Source organism: Chelonia mydas, chromosome 2, assembly GCF_015237465.2.
Source record: "Chelonia mydas isolate rCheMyd1 chromosome 2, rCheMyd1.pri.v2, whole genome shotgun sequence".
NCBI classification, from domain to species: Eukaryota; Metazoa; Chordata; order Testudines; family Cheloniidae; genus Chelonia; species Chelonia mydas.
The window spans coordinates 207,412,387-207,438,584 of NC_057850.1; the positions used below are offsets into that span (position 1 = coordinate 207,412,387).

The following is a 26,198-nucleotide window of genomic DNA, read 5'->3' on the forward strand; positions in this document are numbered from 1 at the left end:
TATAAAGAACTTCCTCACTGTCTTACCGTGCCCACTAGAATCCACTTGTTGTTTTCAAGGCCTGGCACAATTATTCTATTTCTGGTGAATTTGTCTGACCATATTCACCTCTTCCCCCAAACAATCCTCTTTTGGCTTTTTTGTTTTCCTTTTTTGTCCTTTTTGTTTGTGTAAGAACAGCTGATTTCTGCACTATTGGGTTTGTTTTTATTTAAATATTGTTTTTGAAGATTTTCAAAAGTAACTAGTGATTTTGGATACTTCAATTTTTGGATGCTGTGACAGAGAGCTGGGCAGCAGCTGTACCAGCACCTGGATTACTGGCTCACCAATTAAATTGGCCCAGAGTAAACCAGAGGGGCAAAGCCTAATTGATAGATTGGGGATGGGCTGGAGGAAGTTACAAGGCTAATTAATCCATTAGCCCAGAAAGTAGAAAAGGTGCAGAAAGGAAGTGCAGGGGATAGAAAAGCAGGCTAGTGGAGCCAGAACCAGGAAAGCTGTCTGGGTAGAGTGATCGCTTCTTTTCCTTCCTGAGAGGACTGAGGAGAAACTGAAACTGTAAATAATTATGGTGTATGGATCAGAAAGGTGATGGGAAGAGCAAATGTAAACAAACTGCATGTGGGAGCTTGTCTGGGATCACAGCTGGTGTAAGAGTTTGGGGGCCTGGACTATGGAGGAGACCCTGCCATACCAGTGAAACAGCAAGACAACTCTGCAAAGTTTCCAGCAGCCACACCACCTGGACTGGCAGTTGTTGTATGTCTGGCAGGCGGCACGGCAAAAGGGTCTGCAGAACTTTGTGAGCACAAGCAAATATGCAGCAGTAGTTACTACAAAGGGTGGTGAGTCTCATGGAGGGGAAGGGTAATTGGGCCCAGGGTCCGGGCCTCTGTAAGATAGGCCCTACAGATAACCCTGATGCATTCCTGGGCACCTTCAGGAGGGTGGCTATGACTGCAGGCTGGGATGGGGGAGCCTGGGCACTGTGGCTAGCCCCCTATTTGACTGGTGAAGCCCAAGTGGCTTATATGGCTCTAAATGATGAGCAGGCAGTTAAGATGGCCATCCTGGATCAGGTGATTCTGCCCACTGAACAGTGTGGACAGAAGTTCTGAGCCATGAGATGAAGTAGGAGTTTGCAGTCCTGGACATTTGCCCCAAACCTGATAGATTTGGCCACCTAGTGGCTGAGACTGGACACTCCAACTGGGGAAGGTTATTAACATTTTTGACTCTGGAGTGGTTCCTCCAGAGCCTCCTCAAGAACATATGGATATGGGTCTGGTGGTATCAGCCATGTAACTAGGTGTACCAGTTAAACTGATAGGAATTCACATAGGTGAACCTTCCCAGGAAAGAGGGCTGACCATTCGGGACAGCAGATTGTTGGAGCTCCTTTTCCGTATGCCCTTCCATTGTCTAGATTCCACCAGAGACTTCTACCCTTTCCGACTACCAGTGTGGGTGACAGGGACGCATAAAGAGAGACTGCCCTTATATGGAGTGGAGTTTTGCTGAAGTCATCAGTTAGGTCAGGACTTGTGGGCTGGGGAAAGAAACTCTGATGGCAGGAGGAAGTGTCAAAGAGCTTGGTAGACATGACCTCAGCTTGCTCTCTGGTATAGTGGGAGTGGGTAAAACCCCACTGGATGATTCTAGGAGCAACTTTGAAATTAGAATAGGTCTATGGAGACAAAAAGCACCACCCTATGGCAGAGGTACCCCTGGACATCCAGGGGAGGTTCACTTGGAATCCCTCAGATAAGGGGAATGGATAGGTTACCCTACTCCTTTGTGTTGGGCACCAACTAAAGGCCCTTCCCATTGGGAAAACAAGTTGGTGTTGGGGGCCTCAGGTGAAGAAAAAGGGGAAAGGAAGGGACAAACCTGAGGTAGATGCCTCTAGACAAGAAGACACAAACCAAATGAGAAGTAAGAAAAGAGAATTCCCCAAGGTACTGATTGGGAGAGTAAGGAAAATGAGGTAGAAGGTTTGGATACTACTAGACAGGAGAATCCAAGCCAAGATGTAAGGGAAGAGCCCCGAGAGGCTGAGGGGGGGAAAGGAAGGAAAATAAGGATAACCTGAACTTGTTAATGGGGGTTGAGTGGCCCTCAGAAGCATCTCCTCCCTCCCGCATTGGCATCAAGGGGGAAAAAGCTCAGGCACTGTTCATATGGTTAGGAGAATCAATAACTCCAAGTGAGCAGGAGCATGGGAAGAGACCACCAGTCCCAGGTACCCATAGTGTGAGAACCTATATTCCAAAACAGAATTATGGGGGCAACCTCTGCCCACAAAGTATGATTTGTGGAGAATGGGTGGACCATATAAGAAGAGCCAAGATGATCACCTTGGAGACAGAGGGAAAACCCCACAAGGAAGCACCTCCAGTAAGGGATGGAAAGCATGGCGTAAGAAAAAACTTTGGTGGGAGGTGTGTGCCGGAGTGCAGGGCAATAGCACCTATTGATGTCCGGGGGAGGTGAGCAGGCAGGCACAAGACTGCCCTCAGCTGAAGGCCCCTCCCCAACATAAGGGGAGGAGCTTCTGAACCCAGGACTCAAGCAAGTTTGAGGGGCAACAAATGATGGGACAGGAGTGAGGGTCATAAGCAGGGAGCCACAGGAGGACACCAAGCAAAGAACCCCAGACAGTGCCCACTGCTCTTCGAAGGTGTCTAGGGAGCCAGCAGACATGGTCCAGAGGAACTCTGCCTGGATACATGATCAAAGGGAGGAGTGGAAATAGCCCTCACAATCGCAGAGCACCTCCCCATCCAACATCCTCCTTCTGGTATGGTGGATGGCTAGGAGGAGGATGACAAGAAGGTTTCGTGACTTTGTGGGGCCATGGACAGGATGTGCATAAATCAGGAAGTGCGTGGAAAAGTGCAACCAGAACCTGAGGAGAAGGTTCTGGAGGAGCCACAACCTGTCACACTCAAAGTAGTTATGGCTGGGTAACAGCTGCTGCACCAGCACTCTGATCATTGGGTCCCCTATTAAATTGCCCTGGAGTAAACCTGAGAGACAAAGCTGTACCCAATTAATAGATTGGGGATAGGCTAGAGGAAGTTACAAGGCTGGCTATCCCATTAGCCCAGAAAGTAGAAAAGGCACAGGAAGGAAGTGCTGGGGGAAGAGAGACTGGCTGGCTTTTGAGAGTCAGAGCCAGGAGAGATCTCTCTGGGGGAAGATACCTACTCTCTCTCTCCCCTCCCTCCTAAGGGGTGTATGCTATTGTAAATACGGAGTTGCACAAGTTTGTAAGGGTGATGGGGAGAACAGGGTGAAAAAAATTAGGAGGTGTTTGACCAGGAGAAGGTCTCCTAGTAGCTTGTGGTTGGAAAAGAGAGAGGACTAGGATGATGCCCAAGACATCTTAAAGGTGCCTGAATTTTAGAAAACACACAGCATTCATTCTCTAAAAATTAGGCCCATTTAAGGTGTTACAAGTTGGGCTTCCAAAAACCGAAGTATCCAAAATCATTTGTCACTCTTCAAATTCTTGGTGTTTGTTTGTACAAGGACAGACCTTGTGTGTGTGTGGTGTATGTAGAGGTGAATGCTGCACTGTATAGTAATGAACTATTTCTTCTAATGCTTTTATTTAGGGATGGTTCAAATGGCAAAATTTACTTCCATATTTTAAACACCTGGCAATTTCTGGATGTGGGATCTAAGTCCAGCCTCTTACAAACACAGAGCGCGTTTGCAAAACTTGGATCTGGATCTGGGTTTGACTTTGAAGCATCTTCAAAGTTCAGGGTGTTTTCTACAGATACCTTGGCATAGGCCTTTCTCCATTTTGTGTGAGTGAACAAAATGATCTGCCTACATGTAAGTGAAATATATTCACAAATGTGCAACTCCTGCTCATGTGCAGAAACCCTTTCAAGAGCTCAGTCCTCCAAATAGTTACTCATGCACTGAATTCCATTCTCTTCAATGGGCTACACATGTGAATATTGATACACGGGGGAGGAACCATTTGCGGGATCTGGCCTTTACAAAATCATAATACACTGGTGGCAAGTTTAAAAAATAGGGGTAACTTTTATCTAGCCTGGTGTAGATTGCTATGAAAGAATGTCTGGATGCAAACTATTGTGTCACTCTTTTGAAGAAGTGTTTTTGGAAAGGTTACTTTGCTCAGTCCCTGTTTACCAGTGCAGCTCGTGGTCTCCCTTCTATAAGACAGATATATTGTGAATGTATGTTAACAAATGCTAAAGCTACAAATTAATTTTACAGTCCTCAGTGCTGGTCATTCTCACCTCATGAATCCACAAGTGTCTATGAATTTGAAGCATTGTTGAGGGATGATCTCATCGCCCGCTTTCCATATTCTCTAGTTTTGTTTTCCTCTGCAGCTCATTCCTTGTGCTCAGAACTGGAGTGCCAAACTTCCTAGAGAAGAGTGAATTATTGTTGCTTCTCCTTTCTTCCTTTATATTTGCGGATTGTGTTTTATCTCAATTTGGGGCAGTGTTTCTATCTAGGGATGGTCATTGTTTTTTATTGTTTTATGTGCTTTATATGGCCTCAAAAGTAGAATTTTTACAATTCCACATCTCTCTGATTTCAAAAATGATAAAATGGAAGTTCCAACTTCACAAGTGCAGCTTCAAATTAGGCTTTAATTGCTGGCTTACGGAAAGGGCTGCAAGGGTCTAGACAGTCAAAATGTGGTGGTTTGTGGAGGTCAGGGCAGGAAAGTGGATGCCTGTCTTCCATAGTGTAGAACGTCCAATGGTAGGAGACCTAATTTGCTTCATGGGAATATCAGATGCATAAAATGGCCCAAAACATGTCCATTTTCATTCAAGGGATGTACAGATAATAGAAAAGAGAAGTACTGTTCTTCTCCTTCATTACTGCTATCTTTCTGCTATGAGTATTTCACCATCCTTCAATCTTTTACATTATTATCCATATTTATAAAGTGACTTTTTCTAGTCTCTTGAATATTTTTTTTGTTTGTGAATTTAGTGCTCATGAAAAGCACAGAACTGAGTGCACTGGACAGTGAAGTGCAGGAAATTTTAGTTCTGGCACTAATTTTTTTTAGTACTTGACTTTGCAACTTTAGTAATGTTTTTAGTAGGCTTTTGGTGCATAATTTCATAGATATTTTAAAAAAGCAAATTGAAGACACCCAGAAATTCATCATGTGGCATCACACTGGCACTCACGTGGGTCATTAGCAGGACTGGAATCTTTACATTCACAGCCCAGACCTCTGCCGCTGGAACTAACAGAGGATCTTTCACCCATACTAGGTTGTCATCCTCTGTGTGGACCAGCACAAGAAGGAGATGGGACACTTTTTTTTTTTTGCCAGTGGGTTTCATAGATATTTGCTGACAGCAGAGAAATGGTGAGACTCAGGAATCTTAGGTTCTGTTTGTGATGGGTTGCCCCCCTTAGGACGTCACCAGATGTGTTGAGATACCACTGAGCCTGTCAGTTATGCCATCCTGGACACCCTTTTTACCTGTCTTGCTGAGCAAACTATTAAGCCTCCTCCAGTGCACACACAGGCAGGGCCACACCCAACTGCGGAACAAAATAGAAACTGAGATCAGTTCTGGGAAGGCTCAATTTAAGGGACTTGCCCCAGCACACAGATGTCCACCTCCCTTAGAGTGCGGACCCAAGGTGTATTATGTTATCCACCTTCTCTCTCAATGTGAAGGAAGGTATGCACAGCCTCTTAACCCACCACAATTATGAATTGTACACATGGGGTTATGTTATAAACAAGAAATAAATTTATTAACCACAGAAGGTGAATTTTAAGTGAATATTAGCAATAACAGACAGCACAAAGCAGATTACTGAGCAAAAAAACAAAATACACAAGCTGAGCTGTATATATTTAAGAAACAGGTTACAAAATATAATTTCTTACCCTAAATATTATTTTAGGCAGGTTGCAAAGTTTCTGTGGTTTAGAGTTCCGGTTGTATTCCTTTTCAGACTGGACCCCTGTCTCAATCTGGACTCCCCACCTGCCTTCCCTTCAGGTGTCTTTAGCAATCTTTCTTCTTGGGCAGACAGGCCATGGAGAGGGGTCCCATTTGTCTTCCTCTCTGTAATATTTACATAAGGCGGAAATCCTTTGTTTCCCAAACTTGACCCCCTTCCTTCCCTTCCAGTGGAAAGTTATAAGAAGTCTCAGATAATGTTTATTATCAGGTGACAAGACCACCTGACCTAGTAGTATCACAACTACATTCCCAGACACCTCCCAGGAGAGAGAGAGATTAGTATCTTCATGGCCTTGTTATTCCTGCCTGATGGCCCATCAAATCTGATGGCCTGTCATCTGGTGGGTGTCTTCCCAATACACACCCAGTTGTAATTGTTACATTTTAGATACAGAAATGACACATGCATACAAATTGGATAATCACATTCAGTAAATCATAACCTTTCCAATGATACCTTACAAGACCCATCTTGCATAAAGTATATCTCAGTTATGTCATATCCATAGTATAAGCATATTTCCATAAAGAACATGAAGTAACAGCCCACTGTTCCAGGCTGTAGAGGGCAGTGTACTCAAGTGACTATTCTGCCCATTCCTCCAAGTGTGGCCCCTTCTGCCTCATCCTTTCCAACCTATCCTTGTCCCACTCCTATCTCTTCCCCACTCATGGCACTACTTGCAGTGGCTGTATTGCAATTTCCTTGTCCCAGTCTTATTTTGGTTGGTGAGTTTCATGTGCAGGTGCTGGGTGGTGTTGGTGGCCTGTGATATACAGGAGGTAGGACTAGACAATCTAGTGATCGCTTCTGGCCTTAAACTCCTCCTCCTTGCCCATCCAGTTGCAGCCTTCCCCACCAAATGATATCCCCAACTTCCTTTCCCAGTCAGTCCTCATTTCCCCCAAGTCTCAGTCTCCTTGACCAGCCAGTCCCAATCTCTCCTCCAACTCTCATTCTCTGCCCCTTCCAGACTCCTTGTTCCAGTCTACTTCCTCTGGCTCTTGTCCCCTGTGCAGTTGAACAGGTAGTTTCATCCTCCGTGCTGCCTGGGCCCAGTGTGTACATGTGTCACTGGGAGCACAGGACATAGTGTCCTTGCTTCCAGGTCAGTTGCTTCACCCCAGACTGGAGCAGGCCTGGTGGGAATGGAATATTCAGGGAATTTAGCTACTATAATCCAATTCTCTACTGAGCATGTGCAAGATGATTTTCCTGCCCACCCCCAACAACGTCTTATCATTCGGGCAGATTTTCATGAGGGCAGGAATAGGCAGGTCCCTGACACAAAGTCCAACCCCTTGCAACATGTCAAGCCCCTGCTTCAAAGCACACCAGTGCTAGAGCTTTTTCAAAGAAAGGTCACAAGAATTTTTTAACATGGGCAGAACAATGTATCTCTTTCTAGCTTTGTTCTCAGAAACAGCTGCACTGTTTTGACTGAAATTTTCCAAAAACATTCAGCCTGAGGAAAACACCCAAGATTGAAACTGTCAGCCCAAACAGTTGGCAGAATTACAAGCAACTAAAAACAGGGTTTGATAATGGAAAGGGTTGGGCCACCTTAATAAATAGTATTACCAGATTCGCCTATAATCTATATCTACATGGAGAGATCAAAGGTGGAATGTTATAGCAATATTATGTTATATAATGTACTTCTCTAAACCGAACCTCTCCGCCTTGTGAGGTTTCCATGACATTCCTCCATTGACACTGCCAAAAAGGTGACCAACTGTGGTGGTGATTGTGACACACCCATATATACACAATGGGAATTTGCTTTCCTTTTTAATCTGCACTGTCACTTGATTCACACATTCAAATTATCTATGAAGGTGACTGCAAAAGTAGTTCATTAAGGTTTTGAAAGAAACAATCTCAATATAGTCAAGATAAACAATTAAAGGGAACAGATTATCCAGATTTTTTTAGTTATCTGAATGCAATAATGATACTTTAATGATCATAATTTGGGTTCAGCTACAGCATAACAGATATATGAAAATTGAATTGGTAAACCTTGGACTAAATTCTAATCTCATGCATGCTGGTGCAAATCTGGTGAGGCTAAGGGAGTTAATTTGAATTTAGATTTGCACCACTTCAGGTGACAACAGAACCTGGCCCATTAAGCTCTTAATTATTTTATTTTCACTCTAAATGAATCACAACAAAAAGTTGAGGTTATTTTATATACAGCTTGAGCTAAGGGGGGTCTGGGGCAATACTGTTCCCTTTGCAAGATAATTAATTAGGGGGAGAGATGGCCGATCAAAATTAAGCAAGGCATTTCTCTTATCACTCTACCATTCTAACTCTACTTTAACTGCACCTGTCACTAGGTGTAGACAAACTTTAAAGCACATGCTTAACCCCACTGGGACTAAAACCATGCTTAAAGTTAAGTATGTACTTACGTGCTCTGCTGGATCAAGGTCTACAATGAGAACTGACAGCACTCTAGACATTCCCAGCTCTGCTACTCCTATAGGAAACACTGCACTGAAGTCAAATACCTTAGCACAATGAATGTTGCTTGTTTAATGGTGACTACACTTATACAGATGGAACTATTCAGCCTTACTTAGGGACTGATTGTTCAAAGTGCTGAGCAAATTTGTTTCCCATTGAGGTCACTGGAATATGAGGGCACATGCAGGTTCAGGTTGTTATCGGAGCCCTTGCTGTGACACATTGCTAAAATAATCCCCAATGACTTTTAACATCTCGATGCTGCAGAGGAAGGTTTATATGAAACAAACTTCTGCAAGCAGTCACTCCTTGGTTGGAAGGTATGGCGAAGGAGCCCTTGATGCATGTCCTCCCCTTCCTTCTTCCTACCCCTTGTTCTCGATCTGATTAGATCAAGAAACTAGGTGGGTGTCTTGTGCTCTTGGGGTGGTGACTAACGATGTGTCTCAGTCCAAGTAGTGTGGTAGGTAAATATTTCACCTAGCTCCTTTCAATCTGGGACCCCTATATATAAGGACTGGTTTAATTAGAACTCCTCAGCTTACCTTCCTTTGTGTTTTATACTGCTAACTAGACTTCCACAATGAGAATATACAAAGGCCACGTCGAAGAACAAAAAGTTACTAGTATCTGTGCTTCTTTGAGAATTTTGCTTCTGCATTTTCACACTACCTGTTTGCCCTACTCTCTTTGTTGGAGTTCAACTTTCTTTAGGACCCTGGGATATTGTAGAATGTTCTGAAGGTCCAGTGCTGTGACTAGGTACTTGTTTGATCCCAATAGAGACTGGCTTACTAGAAGTTTCCCGAAGGACACCAGTGTTGGGGAGGTGAGAGATGGGGAGGTACAAGGTGGTAACACAAGTGGCAACATACAATGGGAAAACTAATGAAGAACCCGCCGTACTGCTGAGTAACTCTTCTTTCTTCACTGGCCACATGAGTACTACTTAGCCATCTCTGTCCCTCTCATTCTACGAAGTGCAATGTGCGATAAAGGCTCAAAATGAGAGAAACGAAAAAATTAATCGTGAAGGAAATTGTTATTACGCTAAAGGAAGGAGTCTAAGTGACACTTTCTGTAATCCCCGTTTCATGATTCTGTATTTCTGATGTAAATAGTCTTCAACCACAAGCATGAAGGGACACCAAGTTTTGTGTGGAACTTTGAGACTAAAATGAGTGACATCCCTAGGGAAGAGGGATGGCTGAGAGGTGTGGTCATTACTGTTGTCCATGGACTCTATTCAAGAAAGAAATGGAAGCACGGGGCTTTTTGTGTTTTGCTTTTTTTGTTTTCAGATCCAGTGCAGTGTTAGACTTTTGGCCTTACTGTTTTCTACAGCTAAGAAAAAATAAAGGCTCTTCTGTTGCATTTCTGTGAGGCAATGGTGCCATTCATTGGCTGCTTTAGGTAACAGCAGGTGCACATTCCTTAGCATATAGGAATATCCCAGAAGACTTATTCCAGGTTCTGTTTTGAATTTCAAGTGAAAGTTTCAGGACTGATTATTGCATCTCCTTTTTAAAAGCACTTTTAAGTCTGGTCTCATGTGGAAAATAATGTTTGTGCTAGAAAAACATGGATAATATATTTGTTTCTACAAATCAAATCTGTGACAGGCAATATGAAAACACTTCGTAAGTTTGAGTGCAAGGCATATTTACTTCCCTACTTTTATTTTTCCGTGTGTGTGTGTTTGCAGATGACAGGGCTGTATACAATTTGGTCCAGCACCTCGCATTAAAATGGAACTCGCAAATGCACACCAATTTCTAGAGGCACATGGAGAAGACACTTGGATTTTCTGGTGACAGTGATTAAAAGACCATGCTAAACTTCTTTTGTTATCTGCTCAGGGTTCTCTTAATTGGAATGTGCTGGGAAGGGTCTGGTACACCTCATGCTAGGGACCATATTCCGATCTCATTTGGAAAGGTAAATATGGATTAACTCCATTAAGGTAAATGGAGTTACTCCAGATTTACCACAGCATAACAGAGATCAGAATGTTGCCTTAAGTGTGCATATGTACTGTATGAGATCTATGATTTCAACAAAAGAAATGTTAAACAATCCAGCAGATGAATAACTCTTCTGCTTGATCAAAATGGCCTGATTTTATTTTATTTTTTAAATTGTGCTTGCAAAAGTGGAATTAAACTGAAGAGGCCACAGTCATGTGACCTTCTTGGGGGGGCTGAATTCATGTAAGATAGCAAATGGTGGTTGAGCAGGGTGAAGAGGGAGTCTGCCAAAGGGAGTGTTAGGACTGGGAGGTCATGGTCGGGTCTGTTTTGATGTATTCATCTTGGATCCTTCAGCTTTCTGCAGTATGGGTGGTAATTGAGTTCCCCTGAGCAATTCTAGTTGGAGTCATCTTTTGACAGGTGGACTTATTTTTGAGTCTAGCCAGTTTCACTTTTTTTTTTATTCTAGGAGTGTCCATATTTTCCTATTGTTCCTTTATTCAGAGATCTTCCTTTTGATAGCTCTTCTCTGTATCTTCTTTAGAATTTGTATAGAAGGAAAGTGCTTATAATAAGATATAACAATTTCCATGGTCTTTTTGTATCAAAACAGCATTCTAACAGCTTAGAATCCCAAGTCTTTGTGTGGCAATTGAGAAATAACATATCCATAATCTCAGATGCTTGGTTGGTGGGTCTCGGTCAAATGCTCAGGGTATAATTCAGGGGTTCCCAAACTTTTTGCATGCTTGACCCCATTTTGAGACTTAGTGACCAAGGAATTTACACATTAAGTACATTTAATGTCCTTTAATGTGACACATGGGCTTCGTGTGTTGCAACACAGCCTTCTCAAAAGTCCAGTGCACATCTAATCACTGTGATATCAACAGTCAGGGCCGGCCCACAACACTTTGGCACCCGAGGCAGGGAGCTCAAATGACGCCCCCATACCCCCTCTCTTGGGCCAAAACTTTGAAAGGTCTTGATTCTGCCCTCTTCCTGTTCTACTCCTCTCATGGTACTGCTCTGCTACCTACCCCAATAAAGGAGAACTAACAACTTAAAATGCCTTGTTCAAAAATTGTTAGTAACACTTAACTTTCAAACGCCTGAGCAACAGAGGTAACTTTTCTTGTCTGCGTAGTAAACACTGGCATTTTTATCTGTTTGAATAATCAAAGTGGTGCCTTCTTGGTTGCAAAGATTTGAACTGCTTCCTGAAGTTCCACAGTCTGGGCCAGCTCATGCTCCGAGATGGTTGCAAGGCTGACTAGCCTCTATGTCATTGTGGAGCGTAGATGTATTTTTATTAACTTCAGCTTGGAGAAGCTGCGTTACAAGTATGCACAGAGCAACGAAAGCATTTGGAAAGAGGGTGGTCATCTTATTTGCCACATATATATGCCACATCTTATTTCCACAGCCTTTGGAGTTGATCCTGCTGAAATGTATCTTGAAAGCAGGGCTGGCTCCAGGCACCAGCGTTCCAAGCGGGTGTTTGGGGCTGCACTTAGAAAGGGGCGGCAGTGTTCCTGTGGCGGCTCCGCTGTCCCGCCGGCCGCGGCAGCAATTCGGTGGCAGCTTCTCCGTTCCGCTGGCCCCGGTGGCAAATCAGCTGCAGCTTCTCCCTTTTTGCCATCCACGGCGGCAGTCTTTTTCACTGCTTGGGGCAGCAAAAACTGTAGAGCCGGCCCTGCTTGAAAGGGCTTTCAGTTCATCACCTAAATCACTCTCATCAATATCGCGCATGTCCTCATGTGTCAACACTGTCTGTAGTGCCCTGCATTGCTGGTGTAGGCCTTCTTCAGGTATGGTGAGGAGTTTGGGGATATCATACAACATCTCAAATATACTGCTGTGTTTCTTTAACTGCATGAAACGTTCAACTGACTGTATTGAACAATCTAGCACCTGGCTAAAGAATTCAGCTTTGAATTGTTGTTTGGGGTAATCAAAATGTCATCGTCTTCAGTAACTCTTGTATTCTTGAATGGGTGGGAAACTAGCTTCAGTGTCAAGTTCCTCTGCCAACTTCTGTGCACGCTTCAGAACGTTTTGAAATCCCTCATCTGACCGATAAGACTGTAGGTATGACTTTACTTTGTCCAGTTCCATTGCTCCAGATATATCAAGGTCAACACTTTGGAGTCTCTTGCTTACAACATTTATTTCAAACAATATGTCATGCCACAACACTAAGCCACACAGAAATTTGAAGTTATGTATGTTTCTGGTGATTCCATCTCCCTCTGCCACTGTTCTCCCATGAACAGTTCCTGTCATAGCATTATCCTTCATAATGGCAACTATGGCATCATCTGTCTTCCCAATTTGGTGTTTGATAGGCTTTATCGCCTCCACTCGACTTTCCCATCATGTGGCACTCGGAGGTTTCAGCGTCAGAGAGGATGTTCCCAGATGTTGCTTCAAAATTTGCCATCAATTGTTGATGCAGCGAAAAATACATTACAAAATTCAGCAGCCTCACTAGAAGTTGATGCTGCATCACTGACCACCAAGTTCAATGAATGAGAACTGCATGGGACAAAAAAAGCTTGAGGGTTTAACTTTTGGATCTGCTTCTGCACTCCTCTGTTCTTTCCTCTCATGTTGGCACCATTATCGTAGCCCTGACCTCTCATGTCCACTATCGCAATTCCCGTATCTTCCAGCTTTTTAAGAAGCACATTTGTCATCCCAGCTCCTATAGTATCATCAATGTCAATAAATTCTAGAAAATGCTCTCTGACAGTCATCATTGCGGGGACATTTTCACTAGGTTCTGTTGTTACAAAACACACTATTAAAGTCATTTGTTCTGTATGGCTGATGTCAGATGTGCAGTCCAGAATAACAGAGTAATACCTTGCTGACTTCAGATCTACCACAATCTTCTGTTTGAATTTTGTAGCCAATAACTGTATGATCTCATTTTGAATTGTTCTTCCAAGGTAGTGGTGTGTGTACCTTTCTTGGGTGGTGACTCTTCTTAGATGCTCCTGGAGTACAGCATCAAACTCAGCGATCAGCTCCACAGTTTTAGGAAGTTTCCACTGTTTGGCACACACAGCTGATCTGAAGTGCCACGCAGTGCTACGTTTAGGGTAGCAAGCATTCTCACAACAGCAATAAGCCTTTTCAGAACTTTTTGCCAGTAAAGGGATTCTGATGCAATCGTCTCTTGATGCTGATCATCTATGGTAGCCTTTAACCTTAGTCTCATCTCAAGCTCTTTCCACCTATGGAATGCTCTCTGGTGATTTGCTGCCTTCTCATGGCATGCCAGATTTCTAGCCAGTTTTTTCTAGTCCCCTGTTCCTGTAGAACTCAATGTGGCTGAAACATTAGACTGGAAGAGTATGCAACAAAAACAGTATGCAGCATTCTGGGTTTTTGAGTACATAAGCAATGGCCTCTTCACTTTGTCACCATTGGGGATTTCACGCCAGTAATGTGTTGGATGGAAACTTCTATTTTCATGGTCTTTGGGGAACATGAAGTTTTTCACTTGCTGTGGCCCATGCAGTACAAGGAAGTCCCTCAGGCTACTGCACAAGTGGGTCCACAGTCCTGGATCATCTAGACTTAAGAAACTAAACTCAGCAGCAGCTGTTTCTTGCACCTCCACCACACTCTCTTCTCTGATCTACACTTTTTTCTTCAGGAATGTGCATGGTTACATCCATTTGAGATGGAGATATGGATGCTTCAGTAGCTGCCAGGTCACCTGCACTCTGACTAACTGGAAGATCAGGCATCTCCTCACCACTCACATCCTCACTGGGGCCGGAAGGCTCACCGTGAACATTTGTGTCTATGTATCTCAGGAGAGCTCCTTCCTGCTTAGATAGAAAAACTTCCTTTGCTTTCTTTTTCTGAATGCTGCCCCAGAGGGGCGTTTTCTTCTTTCACTCGTGACTGCTGTTCTGTGCCAGCTACAGTGGCTCTCAACGCTAAGTTGAAGGGGACAAACAAACAAGCTGGTAGCAGGGCCTGAGTGAGGGAAGACATCAGTCTTAAGGGCCTAACTGGCTCCTACTACTTCAGTTGACTGCCGGTACTCCTCAAGTGGGTTTAGGGAAGCAGCAGGAAACAGGAAGCTCCCTGAGAAGCTGGTGTTAATCAGTCCAGGCTCCTGGGGGTGTTAGAGAGGTACATAAGAGGCTCCTCCTCCTCTCTCTCCCTGAAGCTCCTGCTGCTTTCTGTTTCCTCTCACCTTTTCTTCTGCTGGCCTGCTATGTCTCTTGTGCTGTGCTGGAGGAAGGAGGGCACTCCGCCATCTCTGTGCATCTAGAGCAGAGAGAATACATATGCAGCAGACACAATTTTCTACACTCTGGGTCCTAGTGGCACCACCGCACAGTCTGGCACCTGAGGCGGTCACCTCAGTTCACCTCATGGTAAGGCCATCCCTGTCAACAGTACATCGATACCAAGACTTGATGGACAAAAGTGCGCTGAATCCAGCTTCACACAAGTACATACTCATGAATGGCTCCATCAGTTTCAAGGCTTGTGTTGAGAGTGCAAGATATTCATTCTTTTTAGTGAATCAGAACTCTGGGAGAGAAAGTTAGGCAGATGTTTTCTTGCAAGAATTGCTCGATTTCAGCTGCTGGCCAAACCATGGCATCAGTCTCACACTTAAAGGGATTTTGCACCCAATCATACTTTGCATCCTTTCCCCCCCCAAATTGGACATGACAAACTGTTCCTCCAGCTGGCTGAGATCACCTGTGTGGGAGGCTGAATAACTTCTTTGTCAGCCAGGAATTTGCAAGGCTGTGGGACGGATTCAGAGTTTGTCTTCAATAGATTATTCTTCCAGAAAACAATTTTCTTCATGAAGCCTGTGATTTGATCACTCTGCTGAAGGATGTGGGTGTTCTTTCCTTGAAGGCTTGTATTCAGTTTCCCAGATATGTCTGACATAGGCAAGAAGGCGTAAGTGTTGAGTTGTACTTTTCACTGGGGATACTCCATACCCCTCCCCAAGGCCATGCCCCCACTCCACCCCTTCCCCGAAGTCCTTGCCTGCCGCTTGCTGCTCTCTGCCCTTCCCCCATCTGCCAAATGGCTGATCAGCAGCCCCACCCATCAGCTATTTGGGCGGGGCCCTACCAAAGAGCTGTGACTGGTGGGTGCTGAGCACCCACAATTTTTTCCCCCTGGGTGCTCCAGCCCCAGAGCACCCACAGAGTTGGCACCTATGCAAGAAGGCCCATCTTCCTGTGGCCACATAGAAAATCAGTGAAGTCACACTCTTTGCTGTCTGCTGCATAGGCATGCAGATTGTCTCTCAGTTCAGAAGATCATCCCAGAACGTTTCCTCTCGAGCTTCAGTGTGGAACAACATGTCATGACTGTGTGAAGAGGCTGGGTCTCTATGTAGTTTGAATAGATAAGACCTGCTGCAAAACTTCATCGAGCTCTGGGCTTTAGATGCCAGTTGTTCTCTGTGAATCGGGCAGTGGGTGCACAAAGGGGACGAAGCACCTTTCTACTGTGGCCGGCATTGTGGCCTTCGGTAGATGAAGCTCCATGTGTGTAGAAGCCCACCATGCATTCACATAGAACATTCCTTGCACTGTCTCGTGTTTGGGAAGAATTGCATCCTCCCAGGTGTATTTTCACAAAGCAAGAAATGTGCATCATGATCCTGAGTGCTCACCTCAACTTGAAAAGCAAAAGCATCTATGTTTTTCAGATGCTCCCCCAGTGTGTTTTTCTGATCTGCTGCTATCATTTCAATCCTTCTCTTCACTGTGTGGCTGGAGCGTGGAATGGGTTTGAGCTTGTTTGCCTCAGTTTCCCCCACAGTTATATTCACCATATCAATTGCAGCTGGCAAAATCAAAGTCTGTCCTACTGTATGAGGTCTCTTGGCCTATGTAATGTGGCAACTCACCTTAAATGATACCTTTTTGAGCTTGGTCAGAGATGGACATGGCTCTCATGAATTGCAATTGCTGGTGCTGGTTTTCCTGTGTATTCCTTGTGAAGTGGTTCCAAGTCTCATTTAAGTTTACTAGGCTTCATGCTTTTGCTAGATAACTTTGTGACATAGGCCAAAATGCTGCTTTCTTCGCACTTGACCAAAACACTGGTTAAGCCATAAGGAAAGAAGCCTCCTCATATTTGTGAGCACATTTCTTGGTGTGTGTTTTGCTCATAACTGCATCATTAGACTCACTGCTGGAGGATGAAGCAGGCACTCTGTGTAAAAATGTGTCCTTTGTGCCCTTATAACAAGTCGGAAGAATTCACTGTTAATCAAACGAGGCCAGGACTTAGGAAGGCTGTGTGATCATACTAGAGCAGCACAGAGATGGTGACTTAAAATGATTCTTATCTTTAAGTACCAACAGCGTACTCAGGATGACATAAAAGAAGTTATGGGCCCTGCCTTAAGAGACGCACAAGCCAGTGCAGATTCCCATCTCCGAAAAGGCTATCACAGGCTCCTAACAGCTTGAGCAAAGAGGATGCTCTGTTGATGAGGCTGCTGCCCGCAGATAAGGGTCTTCTTCATCAAAACCCTTCAGCTGGATGCTTGCACAACTGTATGGTGCAAATGGCCAAAATTGGTGTTCACACAGCCATCTCCATACAGCCTGCTCCACAAACGCATCAGATTTACAAAATGGCTGCCTCTGTGTAGTATGACCTTGACTTCAAGTCACGCAAAATACAATACATTATAAACAATTAAATATATACTGATAGTGCTATTCATTTATGTAAGGTTACAAAGACAATCACTGTGTACTTAACGATAGGTGCAAGATTAAAGACTATTGATATGCGTATCCAGTATATCCACCTGAACAGAATTTGGCCCATAGCTTCAATGTTAAACATAAATATTACTGTTAAACTGTGGTACGTGCTGGTTCAGTCTCCTGAGGGCTGTAATATTTTAGTTTAATTCAGGTTATTTGGGGTCAATACAGAGGTAACGCGATAGTATTGAATGGTCTGATATGCAGGGGATCAGACTGCATGATCTGGGTGGTCCCTTCTGACCTTCCCCTTACAGGCAGAGTTTGTCTACACTTGAGCTGGAGGTGTAAAGTCTAGCTTGGGCAGGCATTTGTGCGCTAACTTTGATCGAGCTAGTTGCAGGGCCGGATTTCCAATTAGGCACAGTAGGCGCATGCCTAGGGGTTCCTTATCTCTCTCAAACTGTGTGCAACACGAAGGTCAGCTGTAGGCAGAGGGTGGGGGTGCTGAAGATGCTGTGCCTAGGGGTGTGTGAGGTGTAAATCTGGCCCTGGCTAGTTAACTAAAAAATAGAAGTGTAGTTGTGGCCTACGCTAGCGAATGAATACGAGCCCACCCGGAGCCCTAGGTGCACTCTGACAGGCAGCTAGCCTGTGCCACCATGGGGTACTCTATTTTTAGTTCCATCTAACTTAACAAACTTACATCTACCTGAGCCAGAAATGAAACTTCCAGCTAGATGTACCCTATGACTCCTCACTAAGCAACACTGAATCAGGAGAGAGAGCTTGTCAAGGGTGGAAAACAGAAAAGATAGGCAGAGACTAAATTTAAAAAAAAACAAAACAAAGGAAATGAGGGAGTTCTTAGTTGTGATTGGTCAGATAAATCTCACAAGAAGTTATTTCTGTTTCCTGATTGAATGATTGTGCAGGCACTTCTAGCACAATTATTTGCATGTGTGAATTTATATTGCTTTCCAAGAACAGTCTGTCACACACTAGATTCAGGCACAGAGATATCAAAGCCAAAATAGAGAGGCACATATGTATACATGTATCACTATCATTCATGAGAACTAGGTTTTGGGGTCTCCCTTGGGGAAACTTTAAAATAGTATGTGTCATTTCCTGAATTTTAGACTATTTTAAAAACATTTAAACCCCCCAAAGTGTGGGATTTTGTGTGTGTGTGTGTCTGTATGTAAAAAGGTGAGGCTACCTGGGATTTATTATGAAATCTTAACTAGAATATTTTGTCAGTGACCAAAGTATTTTTCCTGAGATTTACAGAGGGGAGAAGAGTGGAAAAGAAACATTAATCAGAGGGAAAACAGATTGTACAAAAGCTGCAGGAGGGGCTGAAAAGAGACCAGTAGCCAAAAAAGGAAGTAGAAAAAGCAAGCGAAGATAAAGAGCAGAGCAAAAAAACCAGGAGAGGTCAAGTTAATCTTTTAAAATTGTTTTATGAAATTCTTGGTGCCAAATTGTTACAAAAAACATGCACAGTACAAAATGTTTGACATTGTATGTTGGATGTATGGTGTATATATGTGATATATTGTATAAGAATGTTTTAGGCTGAGAGGTACTTGGAAGACCTGGCAGTGAATAAGAGGTGAGCCGGGCTCCCAGTGTTCCTGTCAAAGGTAGTTCTGAGGGTGTTTACATTTGTTCTAAGTGCCTGAGCAGAGACACCAGTGCCAGATGCAAAGTTCAGATCCAACTGCCCCCAAACATTGGGCACTGGTAATTTGGGGTTTATTTCAGGCCCAACTCTAGATTCTGAGATGATCTGCTTTGGTTCTGTAACTTTTACTATAATACAGTGTTGTGGGGGCTTTGCAGTTCTGCTCTTTCTACACCGGTGTTTTCTATTTCCTCTTACAGCTATCTATCCCTTTCCCCGCCGTGTTTTTCATTACCTCTTTCCCCTCTTTACTTTCTTTCTTACAAGTCTCTCTTTCATTCCCCTTTCCGTTCTTCCTTCTTCCCTCCACCCCCTTGTTCCAGCCAGCCACTTGCAAGCTGGCCAGTGAGCCATGCAACATGCTCTGGTGACTGGTTAAACATTCTCCTCCTTCCTTCAGACAGATCACCCACCTCATCGGCTGGCAGTGGTGTGTGGTAAGGGCTGTCACTGCTGGGTGCTTTATAGGTCTAGTGCTGCTCTGTGGATGCAGATGGGTGGGACTGCTGGTCCATAAGCACTGAATTTAGGATCAGTACTTAGTAAAAAGTTTACAGAGTCAGAAAGCACATTTGGACCTCAAAACACCTATTAAAGCCTTCTTTTGCATAATTAACATGCAATATAAACAAATATCGAAGGAATAATCTAGGGCCCATCCTGCTGCCCTTTCCCATGTTAACTAATATCACACTTCATGAACAGTCACACTAAAACTGAAAGTGCTTGTGAAGCAAGATACTTGTTGAATGTTTGTTATACAAAATCGCAATAGTTTCATAAAATTGAAAAGTTAGACACCATCAGTTGTGAAATCCAGTCAGTGCGAAAACTAAATTATAAGCAGTCTCCAGTACTACACCCACCCCAGATGTCTCCTGCCAGTTATTAGATTTATAGATTCTAAGGCTAGAAGGAACCATTATGACCATCTAGTCTGACTTCCTGCCAGGGCCAGATTTCTGATTAGGCATGTGTCTGGGGTGCCAGCCTTCTAGGGACATCTTACCTCTCTAAAACTGTCTGCAACATAAAGGTCACCTGTAGGCATGTGATGGGGGTGCTGAAGATGCTGCACCTAAGGGCACATAAGGTGTAATCTGGCTCTGCTTCCTGTACGACAGAGGCTATCAACAGCCTCCCCCAATAACTTCTGCACCAAGTCCACCGCTCCTGGCTGAGTAATAGGAAGGAATCCAGTCTGAAGATTTCAAATGATGGAGAATCCACCACATTCCTAGGAAAGTTGTTCCAATGCATAATTACCCTCAATGTTAAATATTTGTCTTATTTCAAGTCTAAATTTGTCAAGCTTCAGCTTCCAATTGTTAGGTCTTTTTCTGCTAGATAAAAGAGCCATCTTCTATAAATCTCTTTCCCCAGATGGGTACTTGTAGACAGTATCACCTCTTAACCTTCTCTTGGATAAACTAACTAGATCAAGCTTCTTAAGTCTCTCACTAAAAGTATGTCTTGCAAAACTCAGATAATTCTGTAACTTTTCTGAACCCTTTCTAAAACTTTATGGTTTTACAATGAGTTTCTTTTTTAATGCACATTTTCTCTTCATTGTTGAGTGATGCCCACACACAAAGATGTGGAATGGCTAGCCATGGAAGGGACCAAAGTACTGTCAAATGTATAAAGAAAACAAATGGAAAAATTAGTTTGCTCTGACTGAAAAAGATTTTTCTCTAATCAGACAATATTAGTAAAACAAAAATCTATGGCTTAAATTCAGACAGAGAATTGATATTTTAAGTTGATTTTGTCCCTTTACCATTTGTCCTATAGGTGACTCTTGCACCCAGGAAAGTATTAGAGATCATTTTGGTCCCATGTCCGTTGCTGCTTGTGCATCATAAACTGCTTCCACACAGAGGTGGACCTGCAGTGGCCCAATGAACTTAAGAGGATTTCACTTCCTTTTTCTTCTAGGTAAAAACGTTTTCTCACTTCATTGTACAGTTAGTTGTGGCTTCTCTGGAAAATGAAAATGGAAACCTTTTATTATGTTAGCACACTATTGAATATGAACATAACAAATTCATAATGTCCACTTTTTAACATTGACTATTCTGATTAAAATCTTCCTCCCCTCTTTCAGTTCTAATTGCCATATTTAACCTCTGAAGACAAAGATTAATACTTCATTCTGTTTGAAAACTGGAAGGACACACTTTGAAACAGTGTTCACCTTTGTTTCTAGCTTTAATAGTTGCCTAGATAATGGCTGGTAAAATTAGATTGGATTTGAAGTGGGAATGAACAAGGCAAGGTGATGCCTGATCTGATTTTTAAGGTCTGCTATCTCATGAACCACCAGAGCCAGCAAAACTGGAATTCCTCACTTTCCAATGGTCCCTAGCATTCACTTCTATCCCTGGTGGTTCATGAGATACTAAATTTTTAAAATGGCAGCTGTTCCTCCAACTTGGCAGAAACATAGGCCATTTTCAAGAGAAACCAGATATTTTCAGTGTCCCAAACATCCCAGTCTAAGCCCATGTTTGTTGTATAGACAATAAGCCAGGGAAGAACTTGGCTCACTGTCTTTCAGATGGAAGGTTAAATTTAAGTCCTTCTGTTGCATCTCTGAGGGATGCTTAGGTGAAGTTAACAATACGCTGGCTGGTAATTTCATATAAGCTTTGCTTTGGGGTTAGTTGTCTACAGAGCATTTACAAACTGTCAGACATAATGTTTATTTCTAACTACATTTATCTATGACCGGTATGGAGGAGATGTTCACTGTTCATTCTGTCACTGTATCGAAATGAGTTCACAATTCCACCTCTGAGCAAAATCATAAACCTGTCCCAAATAGAAATTAACTTGCTTTTTAAAGAAAAATGGTGATCTGCTTGCAAAAACTGCATTTAATTTTTGCAGAAGTATTGAGGCTTCAATTTTTTTCGCCACAAAGCCACAAAACCATATTTTTCAAGAGTTTGGTTGGTGATGAGAATTTCTTTTAATATTTGGTGCTCTGGCCAACATTTTCTATGTTCAGTTTAACAGTAATACTTGTTGTGACATTGAAGCTATGGGCCAAATTCGGTTCTCAGGTGCACATACTGGATACTCCTAGAAATGAATAGTCTTTAATCTTGCACTGTTATTAAGTACACACTGTCCTATCGTCCTTCTAGAATAAATAGCACTAGCAGTATATGCTTTATAACCTATTTTCCACTTCCAAAGTACTTAATTGTTTATATAATTCCAGAGTTTGTTCTCTATCTTACTGCTCGTGCAGCTATCTCAAGCCATCAATGTGTACATGTAAGTATTCTTTCTTCTTTGACTTGTATGCAAAAGCAACGCATTTTATTTTGTTACTTCAACTTTGATAAGCACCATATTTACATTACATCCAATCAATAAATAAGAAATCCTGCATATAACATTTTTTTTTAATAAATAGGGTATTTTAATGTAATTCAATGGATTCTTCTCCCCCCCCCCCCACCCGCCCGATCTTGCTGGCAGAGCCTTGCTTTTGATCTGGGAGTTGTTAAAAAACATGGTACCACAGATGAAAGGAGTTAGAAAATTCCATATCATAATGCAGTTAGATCAATAATTCATGGAGCTGGTAATTCACAAGGACTTGCCAGTCCTTTGATTGCACAGGGTTTATGGCTATTAGCAGTTTCCCCTTTCAAATTTGTATTCTTCCATACTTCCTTTCTAACCTCTTTTTCATCATTTATGGTCCAATTTGGTAGTGAAAAAACATAACTGCTGCTCTAGTGCATGGCTGTCATTCAAACTCCAATGCGTTACTGAGCAGTTTGACATTTTGTGACTAAGGAGGGGAAAAAAACATAAAGCAGGTGTACAGAACACTAACCAGGTCCCTTAAACAATGCTTTATGGGATTCACAACTTGCCTCTAGGCTATAAACCTGATTCCGTCTCAATTTAACAATACAGATTTCATCCTAATATTTACACTCCCAAACCCAATTAGCATTGGGCTGTAGTTTAAATATCAGCCAGCACAGTGTTTTCATATTAGATCTCATTTGAACAAACGGGGGGGGGTTATGAGAAGAATAGCCTGGAGTCTAAAGGTGTTGTTCGAAGTTAATGATTATCACTGCTAAATTTTAAAGTAGGTATACTGCTGCAAATCAGCAGGATTAGTGAGATTCTGGCCCAAAAGATTTTCTAGCAGACATATAAAGGAGTAAGATGCAAAACTAAAACAAGCAGGAATAAATGCTTGTTTCTGCTTAATCGCTTAGTCATCTGCTGTACAGGTGTGCACATATTGCACTTTCTTTCCATCGCATCTACCAGGTTTCTGTGAATCGATGCTTTAGCTTTAGAACTGTAGGGAGATTAGTACAGTTTATTGATTTGCCCTTTAAAGATGAATATCATGTTCAGGTTACTTGATAACAGCCATCTAATAAAAGAGGATTTTAAATATAAAACTGGGAATGGAGGAATAGAAATTGTGATTCGGAGCACTTTAAAATATTACACAAAACAGAAGCATACTATACACAAAAATATTTTAAATTAGCACATTAATTGTAATCTTAATTTTGGATGACTTCTTAGCCCTTACAATGAGAAAATCCAGAGCTAATGCAATGTAGGGAATACCATTTTGAGAATTTCATTCACATATTTGGATTGTGATTAGTCAAATTCTCAGGTCTTGTTAGTAGGGGAATATTCAGAAATATGAGCACTGGTCAGGTAAACATGAAGTCTGATGTGGGGGGGGGGGGGAAGAATGAGGAAGATTAGCAGTATGGCAAAAGTAGGCAGACAAAAGAGTAGATCTGTGATTGATTATTTTATTAAATGATATGTACTCATATTCTCCATGAGATCCTGGGTGAGCAGCACTCACTGAAAATGTTCAGAAAGTGACCTGTGACAGCAGAATCAAAAGAGAAGGCAGAGAGGAGAAGAACATGAAGATCTGCCTTGCCCTTTTTGTGCCTGACCAGAAGCCCATGAAAGTCACCAGGTGGACTCCCTTTCGTTTCAGTGGGTTTTGGATCAGGCCCAGTATGAGTGTCCATATCCTTCATGAAACTGCATAGAGATTTAGACAGCTCTAGCATTGAAGCTGAAATATTTCTGAACTCAGCTGAGTATGTTTGGGTCTGGTATGATTTTTATCTTTGGTGCCACCCACCCCACAGTCCCCACTGTAGCATATTGTTCACACGTGGGTTATTTTTTTTAATAAGGAAAGAGTCTGTAAGTTTTTGGTGTTGCTAAAAATCCATTGTTCACTGTCCAAACATGGATACCGCCTACTCCCTCTCAAGGAATCTGGATAATGTAATCAAATACACATTTCTTGTACTAAGAAGAATTATAATGAGCTATCATTAGAGGGCATTCCAAATGTTACACTTTCTGCACTAGCCCTGCAGCACAGGTTGGTGGTGCTTCTCTCATGACAAAAATATGAAAATCATATTTATAAAAAGGACTTCAGTTTGTGGTGCTTGGGGTTTTTTTGGATTGGAATGGGAGAACCAAGACTTGCCCCCTCCCCCAAACTTTTCCGGGACTAGTGAGAATAGTAAAGTACTACCAGCCAACACCCCAAAAGCAATCAAACAAGGTCTGTAAAATGTTTGTCACATCCAGTGTCATGATTGAGGCACTGATTCAACAAGGTACTTAAGTGCCCAGTCCTAAGTATGAGTGGTCCATTGATTTTTATCTGACAGTGGTTCAACCATGCACTGTCAACCCAAGATATGATGGTTTGTGGTGGAGGAGATAAAAGAAGGGGAGTTACAATTATTTTTCTGTGTGGCCCTTGCAGATTACTACTGTTGAGATTAGGTACCCCGACGCTGCAGTCCTATCGTGTGGCAGCTTTTAACAAGGGATGTTAAAGAAAGTGTGGGGTCTCTGAAGAAAGACTGGGCAATGATGTTCTTGTGTCCTGGATTGCTTAGCTCTATAAGAGAACTGGGCAGAAAGTGGTAAGGATATTTCATGAAAGATTTTAAAAGAAACAAAACAGTATCTTCATTTTTTTGTCCACAAATTTAACCAACATAAATGAAAAGATTTGTTTAATTTTATTTAATGTTAACATCTTAATTTTGTTTTAGTTTTGTGAAGATTTAAGGTTTTGAGGTGTGTGTTGCACTTTTTCCTCTCCCTTTTTACTTCTTGCTTAGGGAAAAGGAAAATTGGGGTGGGGAGAAAATAAAAACAATCTTAAATTTTGTTTTGAATGTATATTATAATGTCAAATTGACATGCTGTGACCTTAGTGAAACAAAGCACTTTGATCTTATCAGGATGAAAAGTTTCAATAATTTTTGGTTGAAAACTTCCACTAAATCTATGTTCCTTTTGAGATGTATTGATTTCAGCAAATCAGCATTTTTTTAATTAAACTGTTCAATCAGAAAATGTATGAGCAACACTACTCTTTTCCTTCTCTCTCTGCCCACCCACCCACCCACATTACGGTCTCAGCCTGAAGCCTAACAGTTTGGTCTCCTTTCTTCTCTTTTCTCCTTGCCAATATCTTTCTCCCCCTGAATACCATACACCTCTGTGCTCTGAGAGCTCTTGTTGGGCTAGCCACCCACTCAACTTTGTTCTGGGGTCTTGTCTGAATATTTCAGAAACTGAGCTCAAGCTCTTGGTACGCTGATCCTCATCTTGTACAAAGCAGTAGAAGGGCCATTCTACATTTAGAATTTAGCCGTCTGCTAGTTGCTTAAGAGACTAACAAACCCCATGGCATTGTGTGATCTCCTCATTTGAGTTCTGTTTCCAGTTAAGGGTCAATCAGCTCATTAACTGCTATTATTAGATGTTAAACCTGTAAGCTCTTCCATGCAGGGACCACTCTTATCATGAGTTTGTATGGTGATTAGCCTAATGGGAGGCCCTATTCCTGATTGGGTCTATTGAGCAATATCACAATATAAATAAATTAGAGGGGGCTCTAGCTTTCCTAACTCCTTGCCATACCCTGCTCTACATGCCCATTGAGGTTTAGCAGTGACCTCTTCTGTGCAGAAAAAAATCTTGTAAAGAAAATCATCAGAATTCATGGGGCTCCCCAGCCATCTGTCTAGTCTGGTGCACAGAAGAGTTGTGTATGAGGAACTTTCCAAATGAACTCTCTTAGGTAGTGTACAGTGATTAATCCGGACTGCCCTGCCCTGTTAAGAACGCTGTTTGATTGATGTTATAAATGTAATATGTTCTCCAGGGATAAGAGAGAGATGATTTCTAGGGGGGAAAAAAATCAACAAATGTTAAACTCTACTGACCTGTATACATCACTTTATAGTTGTACATATTCAGAGTTATCTTTCTCAC

At 42.5% G+C, this 26,198-nt stretch overlaps 1 long non-coding RNA gene across 2 annotated transcripts; it reads left to right on the plus strand.

The window, feature by feature from the left end:
* On the plus strand, nucleotides 1-24,900 carry LOC122464717. 2 transcript variants are annotated; one of them, XR_006289014.1, is made up of 5 exons: nucleotides 1-848; nucleotides 10,338-10,416; nucleotides 20,658-20,801; nucleotides 22,093-22,148; nucleotides 23,715-24,900. It is a non-coding gene; the product is annotated as an uncharacterized LOC122464717 (long non-coding RNA). The 2 variants fall into 2 exon arrangements; XR_006289013.1 differs by lacking the exon at nucleotides 10,338-10,416.
* The last annotated feature ends 1,298 nt before the right edge of the window (nucleotides 24,901-26,198 follow it).